Source organism: Monopterus albus, unplaced genomic scaffold (assembly GCF_001952655.1).
Source record: "Monopterus albus unplaced genomic scaffold, M_albus_1.0 scaffold318.1, whole genome shotgun sequence".
In the NCBI taxonomy this organism is placed as follows: domain Eukaryota; kingdom Metazoa; phylum Chordata; class Actinopteri; order Synbranchiformes; family Synbranchidae; genus Monopterus; species Monopterus albus.
In genome coordinates, this window is record NW_018128198.1 from 429,916 (window position 1) to 444,702 (window position 14,787).

Genomic DNA, 14,787 nt, shown 5'->3' on the forward strand with positions numbered 1-14,787 from the left:
TGAGACTTCATGAGGTTGGCAGAAAAACGAGGACCTGCGAGATGCCTTTACATCAAGTCAAGGCCTAATCGGACAATAACAAACCACAAAGTTCAACACGGTTCAAACACATTAAACTCTAAACCCCATATAACATAAGACAACTTGTATTGCCTAGAAAACAGAGCCCAAGTATGTTTTACTGTAAATTAACAGTATAGATGAAATGAGGTGAGTGGATGCCTAATTGTGTTGACTCAAACACAGATGCTAATATGCAGAGAGCACTTTGGGCTCCAAGCTTTTTGATCTCAGCGCCACAGAGCAAATTGGAACAAATGGCCCTGGCTGGTTTCTACGGCAACCTCGAAGAGCAGCTCAGACCTGCCATCCCTCTTGCGGCATCAACTGCCGTGATATGGCTGTTTCCTTCATTTCCACACAAAAATGAATGAAAGAGGGATTGATTATCTTCATCCAACTGCACTGGTAAGAAGGCTCCGTTCTACTTGGACCTACAGAAAATCAGCTCAGTCTTCATATAGGATGTTGCTGCTTTCATCAGCATTATAGCAGAACTTGACATACATGCACTCACCAGGTGTGTTTGGCAGCATTTAGTGCTCCATCAATTAATGTTGAGTAGTGTTTCAACAAACCGATTCAAAAATTTGGCTATAAAAATGGTGAAAACTATCCATCAGAAATCCCCAGAATCCAAGATGACATCTTGTTTTTTCTTTAAAAACATCCACAACAAAACAGAGAAAGACTGGAACAAGTGAATACTTGGTATCTGTGATTCAGAAATAACTGCTTATCAAAAGTTTACTTCTTCTACCAGCATCTCCAGGCCAAGGTGAAGACTCCAAACAGCCACAAAAATAGGTCTTCAAATGGAGTAAAGGAGATTTTCTGTGGAGCTAAGCTGAGAATTTAAGGCTAAGCAGCAGGAAGTGTCAGCTCAAAAAAACCCTCATAATCTCCTGTGTCAGTGTGGGATCAAGCTTTATTCACTGCAACAAGTGAAGAGGAAGAATTCTCATAAAATGCTTAGTCTGTGACTTAGTCCTGATCTCTTTCCTCTTTCACACACACACACATACACACACATACCAATCTCCTGCTGTGATGCCACCAGACAGACAGACAAACAACGTCTGGGACTACATAGCCATGCTAACATTCAGTATAACTTTACTAACCATAACAGGCACGTGACATCCAGTGTCATCAACACAAAACACACACATTCATAACAACAGATCAGAACCCAGACCTCTAAATTCCTTCCCACATCAGATTGTTTCTGGAAAATCTAATAGGTTTGTTGGTGTGCTCACTGACGGTTGTCTACACAGTTGGAAAAAACAACTCAGACAGTCGGAGCATTGCTGGCAGGATTAAGAATATGGACATCATCTTTCTGTCTCTGAGCCAGGAAAACAGCGACAGAAAATGGCTTCAAGTGTGAATGAGACTGACACAGTTGTACAGGCAAAAATCTGCAAATGCTCTTCTTGTTTGGACTAAAAATGATTTTGACAGAGCATTATGTCATCTACTGCTGATAGGTCAGGCAAAATAAGAAACACTCCTAAACTGAAAACAACTCATTTGTACAGTACGTGATGGCAGCCTCAACTGTGAGAGCAAAAACAAAATGGCAATCCAGGCAGATTATCGGAACACAATCCTGCAAATCTCACAACAAGTTTTATGCCGCCATTCCACCGCCACCGGGGGACAGCTGGCCAGCTATTGGCACAGGCGGCCTGGCCCCAGTACAGCGTTGTGTTTCCATTGCACAGTGCGAGCGTTGCTCTCATGGTGCCGTCTTCCCTGAAACCATGGATTTGACAAACACAGCTGTTGTACTGGCATCCTTTTATTTCTTCATAATGCGCTGGCATCTCCTTCTCTCCTGCGTTCTTTTTTTAAATCTCTTTCTTAGGCTGAACAGCCAATCAGAGTGTCCTCTCTAGCCAACAAGGTCCGATCCAGATTCAACACACTGAATCGGACAGAAAAGGCCCAATTAGTGCCAACGGTGAGGGACACACCAAGAACAAGCCCTCAGAGATGCTTTCCGATGGCCCAACAGTGGCCGACAGTCGGCTTGGTGTGTCACAGTCCTAAGGCTAATAGTTTTTAGGTGTTTAGTTATGAACAAAGTATTGGACGAACTAAAGTTTTGACTTGATGCTACATTAAAAGGTCAGAGGATCCCCAAAGCTACCACAATTCATACTATGGGGAACATGAGAGTCTAAATGGAAATACATGCAATAGTTGTTGAGATATTTCAGTGTGGTGCACAAATAACTCACTAACAGACAGACTGACACTGTTGTCCCTAGAGCCATTTCGTTAGTGTGGCTAATAGACTTTCCTCACAGCAGACATGTTTGGCATGTCAAAGCAGGAAAAGTCAAAGCAGGAAAAGTGGAGGTGTAACCGAATATTAAAAGCAACTGCATTCCATTTAGGTGAGCCGAGTCCTGCCATTGTGCCTGCTGGCTGATTCTCATGGCTTACAGAAATACTTGATGAAACAGAGCCACATTTTGATCACCTGTGCTGCTTCTGTCTCCCCTGGAAAAGGTTTATATCAAACATACAATCCCAATCACAGATTGTATTTTGCTCAAAATGACCTCACAACCAGGATTAAGTTAAACTTTAAATGTTACGGGTAATCATCATCATCATCACAACTGGTCTAAACCTAGATTGAACGGCAAGAGGCGTCCTGACATTTATCATAGTAGAGAATTTCACAGCAGCCAACTAAGGTGAGAAGAGAAAAACAAACAAAGGAAAAACAAATATAATAACGACTTTCTTTCTTTCAGCATTTCTAGTCTCGAATTAGTCCTTTGGCAACTCACTCAGCTGGTATGTGATGAACTTGTGATACTCTATAACCAGAGGTCCTTCTGACAACAGCATGAGGCTGAAAACTTCTGCAGCTCGCCATAGTGCATCTGTCTCACTTCTGTCCATAAGAAGTGGTTATCAGCAGTCGCCATCACGTCCAACAGTGAAAATCAAATGCTCCTAATTGAGCTCCAGTTACTGGTAACTGAATCAGACTGTTTAATGAAGACTTGGCAGGAGCAAGGTGAAGAGTTACAGAACAGCAGGAGTTCACAACTCATCCACTCACGGAGTTTATCACACACACACACACACACACACACACACACACACAGGAGTAGACGTTCACACAGTATACTTGTGTAGTTTAATGTTACCTCCTTAGGGCCATAAGGAAATATGTCTAATTAGAAGCGAATTACTGTCTGCAGCTTTCTAGTTGACATCAGACAGTAGCAGGGTGCTGTTGCTAAACAAACTCTTTTTATGAAGCCACATGAACTCAAACACAGCGATTTCCAGTTTTTACTGTACCATAGCCTCTCCACGATACAGACAGACAGCAGCACTCCAAAAAGGTTCTCCGTTGTAGAGTCACAGAACCTTCTAACACTGTGTAGTATCTTCTGATGTTACTGCCAAAGAGAGTGACTGTCAGTGAATTGAACTTCCTTCACAACTATAGTTCATGTGTATTTAACATAAAGCAGTTCTTAGGTAATACCACCTTTCTAACTTCTATTTGAATCAGATCATTTACCAAATCAGCACTAGGGTGAACTCTGATACAGTACTTTTAGCAAAGTACTGTCATATTATACACTCTACAGTTTAATTAGCTGCCAGTGCCAGTCACAGTAGTTATGTTTCCACCGAGCGCTGCAAACGAGAATTTCCAAAAAAAATCAGCAAAATGAAAACTAAATCAATGTGTTACTGTCGACTAATGCAAATATAATCATATAGTCCAGAGAACATGACAGAACTACATAATTACTGTAACTGAGAGCCAGTGACTTTGTTAAGTCATAGCATTTCAGCTTCCTACCAACGCGTATAGTATAGTATGTAGTATAGTATGATAGAAAGACAGAAGTGACACAGGGTCCCTGGCCAGGGGGCAGCAGACACGAACCAGGAACCGGACCAAAACCATGATTTCTGGAAACAAGATCCAGATTTTAAAAGCACAATCTGCAATACAAATGTACACAAAGGTGTAGGAGTAACACAAGTTTGGAACCTGACATCACCCTGAAATTATTCCACCTAAAGAGACAACAACTAAAACAAGAGGGAGTGTTGATATATTAACGTTAATTAATGGTTTCTATGGTGTTATCTGTCAACACAGCAGGATAAAACGTCTCTGTTTTCAATTATAATTAGTTAAAAAGATTAAGAATCACACATTAGATAAGACACTGAGCATCTGAAACATTTATTTTGCTCTAAAACTTTGCCAATTTTCACCATGCTGTGAGTAACAGAGGAAAAATACTGAGCTTCTCGCTGCATCAGTGCAAACAATGAGTCTTCCAGATAAAACAGTATTTGCCAATACTTACAGGTACACTGACCAACACAAGCATCAGTAAGTCAACATGGCTCATAACTCTAGCCCTCTGATCTATGGGTCCACTTGTACCTTCTGTACAATAAAAGAAAGCTTCTTTGGTCATTTTAGAAAACGTCTGAATCAGTCTACTGCACCTGTCTAGGTCCAGTTACAAATCAAGGATTTAACAAACGAGACACCATCCATTGTGAAATTGGTCAGAGAAAATGACAATTCATGCAGGGCAGACATTTCCCATTATCCACTTTGGATCAGAATACAGAAAAGGGCAATCACGTGTTCAACAAATATGAAAAACGGTGACCTCCATGTAAACTACCTCCATGTAAACTATTAACCCTTGTAAACTATTAACCCTAACCCTAACCCTCCATGTAAACTATTACAAGTCCTGGTGGAAAAACAAAACTCTCCTAGCACGTAAACTGAAACTTAAAATGTATACATGTGTCTGTGCTAATACGACACATCAAATTACCAAAATGAATTTGAAAGACAGCAGGACAGAGGTGGACTGAGACTGTGGCAATAACACTGGTTAAATAATTAAATACATTCGAGATGCCGCTGGAACGGTGGCTGTTGTAGACGAGTGGTGGTGGTCACATGGGAGCACACACACACACACACACACGCTGCCTCTAAAAAGGCTGACTCTACACACGAGGCGGTTTAACGTGCACAACCTGAAACCATGGCATCACGTTGTCAGGAAAAGTCATCCTTTACCCTTGTTATTCTGCTCCGTCCTCTTACAGCTCTGCAGCAGACTGGCCAGGTTTCCAGCCCAGTTTCATATGTCCTTGGTTTTCCACCATAGCACTTGACACCTGTTTATATATGGGTGACCTCTGACCCCACACTCCCTGTTCTCAGAGATCACCTCTCTATGTTAGTGGAGAGGTCACCTGGGTCATTGCGAGTGGTGACAAACGGCTAGAGGTTTCAGTTAAGATGTCAGCAAGGCCGAAGCTTAGAGACAGTAGAGCAGTAGAAGCACACAGGTGTGTGTGCACGGACACAAACTCACTGAGCTCAGGTGGGTCTCTGCCTTAATGAAGTGGCGCCTCCATTAAAGAAGCCTGTGGCTGCTAATGCATCAGCACCAGCTTTAGCACAACAAACTCCATGTCCAACCTACTGGATTAGAGAAGTGATGGAGAACTAACTATGCTATTTAAATTCTCACACAGACTGTATCAGACTCCATCAGGGCTGGGGGATACCGTGCTATTTAAATTCTCACACAGACTGTACTCCATCAGGGCTGGGGGATACCTATGTTGTTCTTATATAATATTGTTGTTTGAGGATCATTTTACTTAATGTTTTAAAGAATAAGTTACAATATCAGAACAAGAAAGCCAGACTTCTTTTAAAATGAACAATTCCTTCTTTCGTTGTGGCTTAATAATACACACCAGTGCCATATGCAGTGGTAAAGTGTTTTAAAGTAAAATAAACATAAAAACAACTTTGGTCTCCAGCTGAACACAGCCCGTTAGCCTGCACCTTTAGCTTGGAAGGCATAGCATAAAATGTACAGCTTTCAAACCCACAAACTAACATAATTGATCGTTTCTTCTTTTTAAAAAGCTTGTTCACTTTGCTCTTTCCCATGCTCACTTTCCTTCACTTTAAACTTGGTGGTGAGACAGTGATCAAGTTCCATGCACTTTTCTACTGTGGCCTTAACAAGGACACGATAGTCCAACAGTCCAAGTGGGATTTCAAATAGAAAAGCACTGGTGTAATCAATACATTCATTAATGGCTGCATTTTATTTAGTTATGCCAGGTCCAGGGTCCTGTACTGTACATTACTCATTAAGCTTGCTGAGTCACCAAAATGCAATGGAGTCATTGTTGATTTTGATTTCATCTGAATTTTAATGAATAGTCAAAATGTCTGCTGTGAAAAAACCATTTCACCTCCTTATCATTTCGCCTTAGCTGCTGTAGTCAAGCCTCTGTTCAGTCTCTGGTGCAACACAACTGGCATTCAGGAGCTCAAAGAAATAGCAGCTAATGTTTGTATTACCACAGTGACCCACCAATAATATCAGTATTTTACTTTACTTAGTGTTATTTAACTAACATTTGCTGAAACTTCTAAAGTTTAAAGACTACAGTTTGTCCTGTACAGACTTTCTGATTGAGGAGCAGCCGACCTTAAGCCGTAGAATATTCATAAACATCAGTATATACCGTATATCACCACCTTGTTCTGCCTTAGTCTTTTATCTGTAAAGCACTTTGAACTGCTTCAACTTGTATTAAAGGGCATATGTAAATAATGTGATTTGATGTCATATCATCAAAACGCTTAAGATGCACATTTTTCCCAGGCATATGTAAATAATGTGATTTGATGTCGTATCATCAAAACGCTTTTCCCAATGTTGCCAGGAACAAGATTTACTCCAATTACTTTATTAAGAAATTCTACAATATTATTTTACTGTTATTAGAGCAAACAATGCAAAGACCTGCAGAAGAATAATGACCATGAAAGTAGTAAGACAGACTTCAGAGACAGGAAACACAAAAGACCGGCAGCATGTTAGAGAGTCCTTTTGACATCTTCCACATCAGTAGCTGTGAGTCTGCTGTGAGTCTGCGTACACCTGGGGTAAGGGCACGATGTCCCCCTGCACCAGCTGTTTGCTGTGAGATGAAGTTTTCCTACCAAGGTCTTCATGTGGTCCTAGAGCTATTGATTACTCTGCTAATGTGATCACACCATGTCTGTGTGAAATCGTTTAGAGTACACAGTGTGTGTATCTATGATGGCTTGAGGTGTGTACTTCTTTCCAAGTATCTCTCTGCGTCCTTGTTTTGTATTTAAAAAAAAAGGCTGCGAGTGTCTGTAAGTGAACGTGCTTGTTCCAATTACAGTGTGTTGTGTTGGCGCAGGGGGAAGTGGCCACCAGGAGGATTGAATCGTCTGCAGGCAGCCAGCAGCAGTGACCTCAGCTTCAGACCAACATTATACTTATCGAGCTGAATATTGATCCACACATCCAAACTGCGCAGCAGCCAAATGGCCACGTCAGTCCTGCCAAGCTGTCAGAATGAAACCTAGATTCATCTTCACAGCACTTGACACAGACATGAAAACCATGGGATTCACTGCTGTGTTCAAGTGATAGATCCTGTTACGCAGCTGATGAAGCATTTTGCACATTTGGTTCAAACCCTACAAACTAATTCTTTTTCTGTTGCCCTAAATGTTTTTACATATTCTGCCTCTGTGTGTTTTCAACCTACTTATAATGTCAAAAACAGCAAACCTGACTCGAGTGTGGTTTGAACGCATCATACTCTTTGACACCTTTACATAACGGTACAAGTCGGGATTGGTTGTGAACTGTAGGAGAAAGAAAAACAAACTAGAACTGAACATCAGTGAAACAGGAGGCTTCAAAATATTTCAAAAGAGCCCAGTACGTACACTGGCTTCAGGAAAAACATCTTTCCTTTGTGTTCCTTTTGCTTTCACACATGGAAAACACAGACACACTGAATCAACAGGGTGGGGTTCAGATATCCAGTTTCATTTTTGGATTCTGTTCTGATTTGGCAAAATATCCAGAATTGTTGAGCTCTGAGTCAGTCTCTTATCAAACCTGTGTTTTCCTTCTTTATTTTAATAGAGCTGTGGTTGCAATGAACATTTTGGATCCAGTCCCTGTTTGGAAAAATGACCTGATGCTAACAAATCTCTCCTCTTATACGTTGTTATTATAAGAGCACTGCACAAAACTTTGAGGCAATATTTCCATTATAAGTCAGAGTTGGCTCCCCCCCCACACACACACACACAGTGTACAACACTCCCCACATCTAATCCTAAAACTTGAATTTTCTTGAAGTTTTTAACAAATATCCCCGACAGCACACATGCAAACCCTCCATCCCTCATTATCCAAAACACTTTCCCTGTCACTTTCCTTCTACCCAACATCTCAACAGAGAATAACTCTGACAGCAGCAGCAGCATCATTAAAATATGCAGAGCTCAGTCTCCTGACTTTGTGGGTGGAGATCAGCTGCACTCAAAAACAGACAGAGAGAAATGATTCCTTAAATCAGTCATGAAGTGGTTACTTCTCTCTTTGGAGGGGGATCTGCATGTGGCATTGAAAGGAGAAGAAAAGCATATTTACTCCGACAGACACTGGGTTCTGAGACAGGGTCTTGAGGACTGGAGCAAGGAATTCTTTATTAAACCAAAGGACACCAGCATCCAGAGGGACAGAATGAAAAAAAAAACAGCTCTCCGTCTTCTCCCTGTTGGTCAGATGCATTCAAAGGAGGAAGCAAGCTGAGACTTGCAGAGAAGCAGCAACTATCGCTCAGACTGAGGAAGAAAAAAAAAAGAGTGGGCGATGAGGAGGAGGAAACGAGGGACGAGAGGGGAAGAGCGCATTGCAGCACCACGCAAATCCAGAGAAAAATGCAGCTTCAGGGGGAGAACTTGCCTGCAGAAGTCTGACACAGATATAAAGCTTAATGATGTTTCCTTGGCTGTGTGCAGCTGCATAAAAGCAAATTTAAACAAAGAGGGACTCATCTGTTTTCTGGCAATGCGTAGCCTTTTCCACTGATGAAGCTCCTCAGCTCATATGCCTTTTTACCCTCCACTATGTAAATTATAAGTAGAAAATTGAGCGAAACGTTCCCATCAGCCTAATGTATTATGTGCCTTAAGCTAACACAGTTCGCAGCCTGCAGCGCTGAAACAGTGTCCCAGTCTTAATGCCAAACTGAAATTCTCTCTATATGGAAACTAGTGGAGAATTAGAATGAACCCTGCTAGGAATGAATCAAACATAAGGTAGTCTGACCTTTTAATCCTTGATGTCTTGTGACAATCCCCTCAAAACATGTGGACACATGAACCTTACACCAGTCTGTGATCAGGGAACACCTCATTCCAAAGCCATGGGAATGTTTTTCCATCAGATTTCGGAAGGATTCACTCCTGAGATTATTAGTAAGGTCAAATACACATGTTGTGTGATAAGGCCTCAGTCACACTTGGTGTTTTACTTCATCCCAAACACATTGGATGCAGTTAAGATCTGGGCTCTGAAATCACACTTATGTTTTGGTTTTCTTTTGTTACTCGGTATCAACCATGTATATCCTGTAGGCCAGGTGGCTTGTCTGTGTGCAGAGCAGCCAAAACATGGCAGTGTCCAGTGGTACTTGTCAAACCACTCCTGCTACATAATCTGCCTTGACACAGTTAATCCATATGATCAGCTTGTTCTACATAGTCATCACTTCACAGATAAATCCGTAAATGTGTTCCAGAGAAGCACTGGAGCTCTGAGGATTCAGTAGTGAAAATATAACACAGTATCTGGTTATGCGTATAGGAAAGTGTGTTCATCAGGTTCCACTTTCACAAAAACATGTCAATCATGGTCTCTGTTGCCTGTAACATACAGTATAGTCAGTGTATTAGTAATGATTGAACAAGATGCTAAAGGTTCTGTGGGTATTTTAACCTTTCTGGCCACGACGTCTCTTGTAACTGCTGTGAATCCAATCTGGGGCTCATTTCTCCAGTGGAATAAAGTATCCAAGTACATTTTCTTATGTACTATACTTAAGTATAACTTTGAGGTATGAATTCTTCACTTGAGTATTTTCATCTTGTACTGCTTCATACTTTGACTTCACTACAATTTAGAATCAAATACTGTACTTTACACTACATTTATTTGATTAGATTAAATAAAAGGTACAATCATAAAACTTTAATTAACATTAGCTATACCTTAATCAGCTGCAGCATTAAAGTGATTTACACAACAATACATCAGTAATTATAACATTAATGAATGTGAGATGTGCCATTGTGCATAATGAGTACTTTTACCTTTGGTACTTCATCTGCGTTCTGATGCTAATACTTTGTTTTAACTTGTATAACATTTTGAATGCAGAACCTTTACTTGTAACAAAGTATTTTTACACTGTGGCACTGCTACTTTTACTTGAGTCAGCAAGCTGAGTACATCTTCCATAACAAGATTTCATTGTGGAGTCAACAGCCAGGAGAGTGAGGGATGGACGCAGACAGAGAGTGGACTGCAGGTGATTGATCTTCCTAATCCAGGCTTGGTCAGGTGGACACACAAGTGCAGGCTATGTCTGGTTTTAATCGATGGAAGCTCCACCTGGGGCAGAGGCTGCAAGAGACAGAGCAGCTCAGTAAACAAAAGAAAATTTGTAAGAGAGAGGCTTCAAGCAAGGAATGAAAAGTGCCGTGGGAGAGCCCCAACATGAGAAATGTCAGAAATTAAGAACCATCTTCTGATGATACTGATGTTACACAGTAAATAGGAGAGAATAAAAGACAGAGAGAAATGTTGGAAAAGTGAAGGAGCTGGAGACATTTAACATACAAGGTGCTGGGAATCAGGCTCCCTATCCGTGAGGATATAACTAAAGAAAAGAAAGTGACAGGTAACCAATGCTCTTGTCCTTTATTGAACTCTTCTCCTGGGATGACAGCAAAGGGTTCTTGACTATCTGAAAGGCAGCAGGAACATAGAGAACATTTGATTAAGTAATTCTGTGTTTACTGCCACAGCCTCATCTGTCATACGCGCTGTTTGCTCAACAACTCTTGAAATGGAAGTACTTAGCAATTAAGACTGAATTGCAGAACAAAAAAACAGGTTCAAATTATATGTGATGTAGTAAAGGAAGCTATTAATTCGGGTTCAAAGAGAGCATGGCCTTGGGGGAGAATAAAAGGAAGCAGTAAAGCGTGTTAGATTGTCTGAATGTGTATGTGCATGGGTATCAGTGTGCGTTGTAAAAGTGAAAGACTTCTTCAAACTGATCCAGGAGAAATGTTTAAGCCAACACAACATAATTATCTTACTCCTCACAACACCCTAAATAAACCTGAGTTGTCCTCTGTAGAACGAGGCGACATGAGGAAGTTTGCAGGTGAAACATAATCAGTTCATGTTTCATCAACCAAGAGAAGAAATAACATTTCACCACACAACTCTTCAAGCCAGTCATGGCTGCCAGCCTCTCAAGCAGCAGATCCAAGCTTACTGGATTTCAGCCTGGCACGAGTGAGACCTCTTCAGTGTTGCTTCCAAGATAAATCCAACTTTATTCAATCTCTGCTTCATTTCATTCTATGGCACCCAAGAGCCCACTGAATAACAAGGCAGGGTTCTTAAGAACATGGCCGCATTCAAGTTCCATGTAAAGGTAGAAATAATCATTAGTTATTAACTAATAAACATCTGCCATCAGATTAAGATCTTGATTCTTATATTGTGCTGATGAAAATACCTGACATTTTCCAGCAGACACAAACAAAAAAGAACAAAAATCTCTCATGAAAAAATAAATATGGCACAAACTGTAGGAGATAATAATTGAATGTTCACGAGCTTAAAACTGTATCTCCTGGGGAAGACAACAGATGAAGCTCCAGGAGATACAAGAAAGTGGAACTGATTCCAAAGTCAAGAATAATCTCTGTGTCTTTTTAACAGAGGTAACATGGCTGAGTAGCACGCCAATGCACTGGCTGTATTCTGACACTAATAGCAAAGTGACTGGCAAAATATCGACTCTCTGACCAATGACTAAGATAATATGACTGTGTGCACTGTGTGTACGCTCTTGCACAAAAACTGTCCATAAACCATGTGATGCAGAAGGACATTACTAACATCAAGGTGTGTTTGAGCGTGCTCAGAGGGAGCGCGGCATGTTGTCATTCAGGTTTCCTCACAATGACTGGAAACAATACATGATGATGGTGGTGACGTGGACCCAAATGAAAGACCTTAATCTTGGCCACATATTTCATATTCATCAGATTGTTGTTGTCAAGTACTTGTGTGCAAAATGATCAGCCATTTATTTGTGACCACTTATCCCATACGGCGGTAAACTGGCACACACGATGTGTAAGTCACAGCGTTTTACCAAACAAATAGCAACACGTGATTAACTGTGAATGGTGGTTTATTTTTATTTCACAGACCAAGCTGAACTCAGCACCTTAAGTGGTCCTAAAATTAAAAAGCCATCTCTAAAAAATATAAAATAAAGCAATAAAAAATATGGTAAATCACATCTGTCAGTAAAACTAATGCTGGCAGAGCACAGGTCTCTGTCTCCACAGACTAATCACAGTCATGTTCAGCGTCCTGAGGTATGCAGCTCACACACTGACAAAATGTGAAGCCTAGAGAGCCAATTTAATTGTTGAGATAGTGCCCCGAGTTTTGGAGGAATGGAATTTGTGACAACTTTCCCCACAATCCGCAGAAGTGCAAAATAAGTATCCACCTGGTGTGTTTTGCAGCACGGTTGCCTCGGCGTTGCTTGAATGTTATCAGCGAGCCAAGAAGTTTCCACAACAAGGTGGGCCCTGGAAGTACCTGCAGTTAAATGTTAGTGTGGACCTGGAGGTATCTACTGGAGGTATCTACTGTGGCTCTCCACCGGCTCGGATCCTCAGAGCAGCGTTTCTCAGGACAGAGGGGTGTGGGAGTTGGGTTTTGTTGGCCTACAGGAGGTGCTAGATCAAACCGTAATGGGTGGTGTACAAAACCCAAGCACAGTCCACAGAAAGTCAGTCTCCAAACTCAAACGTGCAGTGGGAAAAAAGACAGGTCATGCCAGCTCTGAAACAAGAACTGAAGAAAAAGGATAATTAGTACTGGTCTTGTGTCAAAATGTGTTCCCCCTTTTAAATACAGCTTGTCTCTCTATGTTAAGACAAAGCAAGTGACTGCATTTGCTGCCAGATCTTCCTTTTTTTAATGCCAGCACCTTAAGTTAAGTTACATGTCAGAAGAGTGACTCGATCCAGAACAGATAGCTCCTTTCACATTAAGTAGCTCCTGTGATTCACAGCTTTGACCCAGAGGGAGCGGGGGGCTATTGCACAGCCAGGTGTGTGCTGTGACACATGACAGCAGCCTGTAATGATGGCATGGAACACTCGTCATAAAGGTCTGCACGTTGGCCACACTGAAGAAGACAAATCACGTCTTCTGTTGAGGACACGGCTTTGGGGGAATCATGATAAAAATCAAGAGACATTCTTAGCTTAACAAGATGTGAGAGAAAATGTATTACATCATGACTTTTGGGGCTTCTGAATCCATGAGTGAACTTATCACCAAGACAGGACCCCACCAGGTGGAGTGGCCTTAATATGGAATAGGAGATATGATCAGCTGGTTAAAGTGTAGATTGGATGCTGGTGGGCTAGTGGTATACACATTAATTGCAATGGCAAATAGTGTCGCAGAATGTTTATACAGCCTCTGAGCGTTTTCAGAATAAGGCTGAATTCCTCAGGAGCTTGTATGTCCTGTCTTTTATTCAGGCCAATGCTTCTACCTGCATTAGTGTTGTTGGAGACACGAATGCCAAGGTGTCTCCTGTTCATTCTGCATTTGCCAGTAACTTAATGCAGTTCTGTTCTGATGGTCGTTTGATATGCATGAACCTGCAGCACAGTAATACGTGGTGTCTGTTAGATCGTTTTATGAACATAACACTAACGTTATGTCCACGTGGAATCACTATGTGGAAGAGCAATATGTTGAGAAGGGCGTTTAAAGTGAATCAACTCAGGTAGAGGCCAATATTTGAATATAAGAGACATTCTAATGCAGGTTTTACATCGTCTCTTTGACATATCAGAAGGAAAGAGAACATAGCGGGGTGTGACTCACTGGCAAGAAAGTAGCTAAATAATTTTAAAAGAATAAGGATTTCTGGAAAGCCAGAGAAATGAAACAGTAAAGCTTCTGATGGAGTGAGTAGCTCAGATAACATTTCTCACGTATGAAAGAAAATGATGATGTGGAACTGTGGAAAAGCAACATGTTTATGGTGGGCAACACAGATAAAGGGGCCGTTGTTATATTTCATTTGGTGTTACACTAAAAGCTTGCTAGTTAAAAAGAACTAGATCCTTTGCTTGTTGGTTTTCACTGGGTTCTTAATCTCACCAGCTCTATTTTAGCACCTGTATTTAAAGATGAAACTGCTAAAGGCAGCATCCAGTGACTCGCTGTGGCCTGTAATGACAGTACCAGGACCTGTGATCTGTTGCATGAAGCGACAAAAAGCTGCAGCCATGTTGGTGTAAATGTTGAACCTACCTCTGCTACAAATACAAACTCCAATATGTTTGTGTAGGTTATAACTAACCCTGAACTGAGCGCTGTCTACTTGTCATCTCCACTGAGGAATCACTGGCCTCTGCACAAATGTTTGATTATTAGGGTTTTTTTTTTTATTTTGCTTATTTGTTTATTATATTTTATTGTATTG

The 14,787-nt window shown here is 41.1% G+C and overlaps 1 protein-coding gene across 3 annotated transcripts in view; it reads right to left on the minus strand.

Moving 5' to 3' along the window:
- sema5ba (sema domain, seven thrombospondin repeats (type 1 and type 1-like), transmembrane domain (TM) and short cytoplasmic domain, (semaphorin) 5Ba) overlaps positions 1–14,787 on the minus strand; it is a 163,278-nt gene that overhangs the window by 133,253 nt on the left and 15,238 nt on the right. The window lies entirely within an intron of this gene.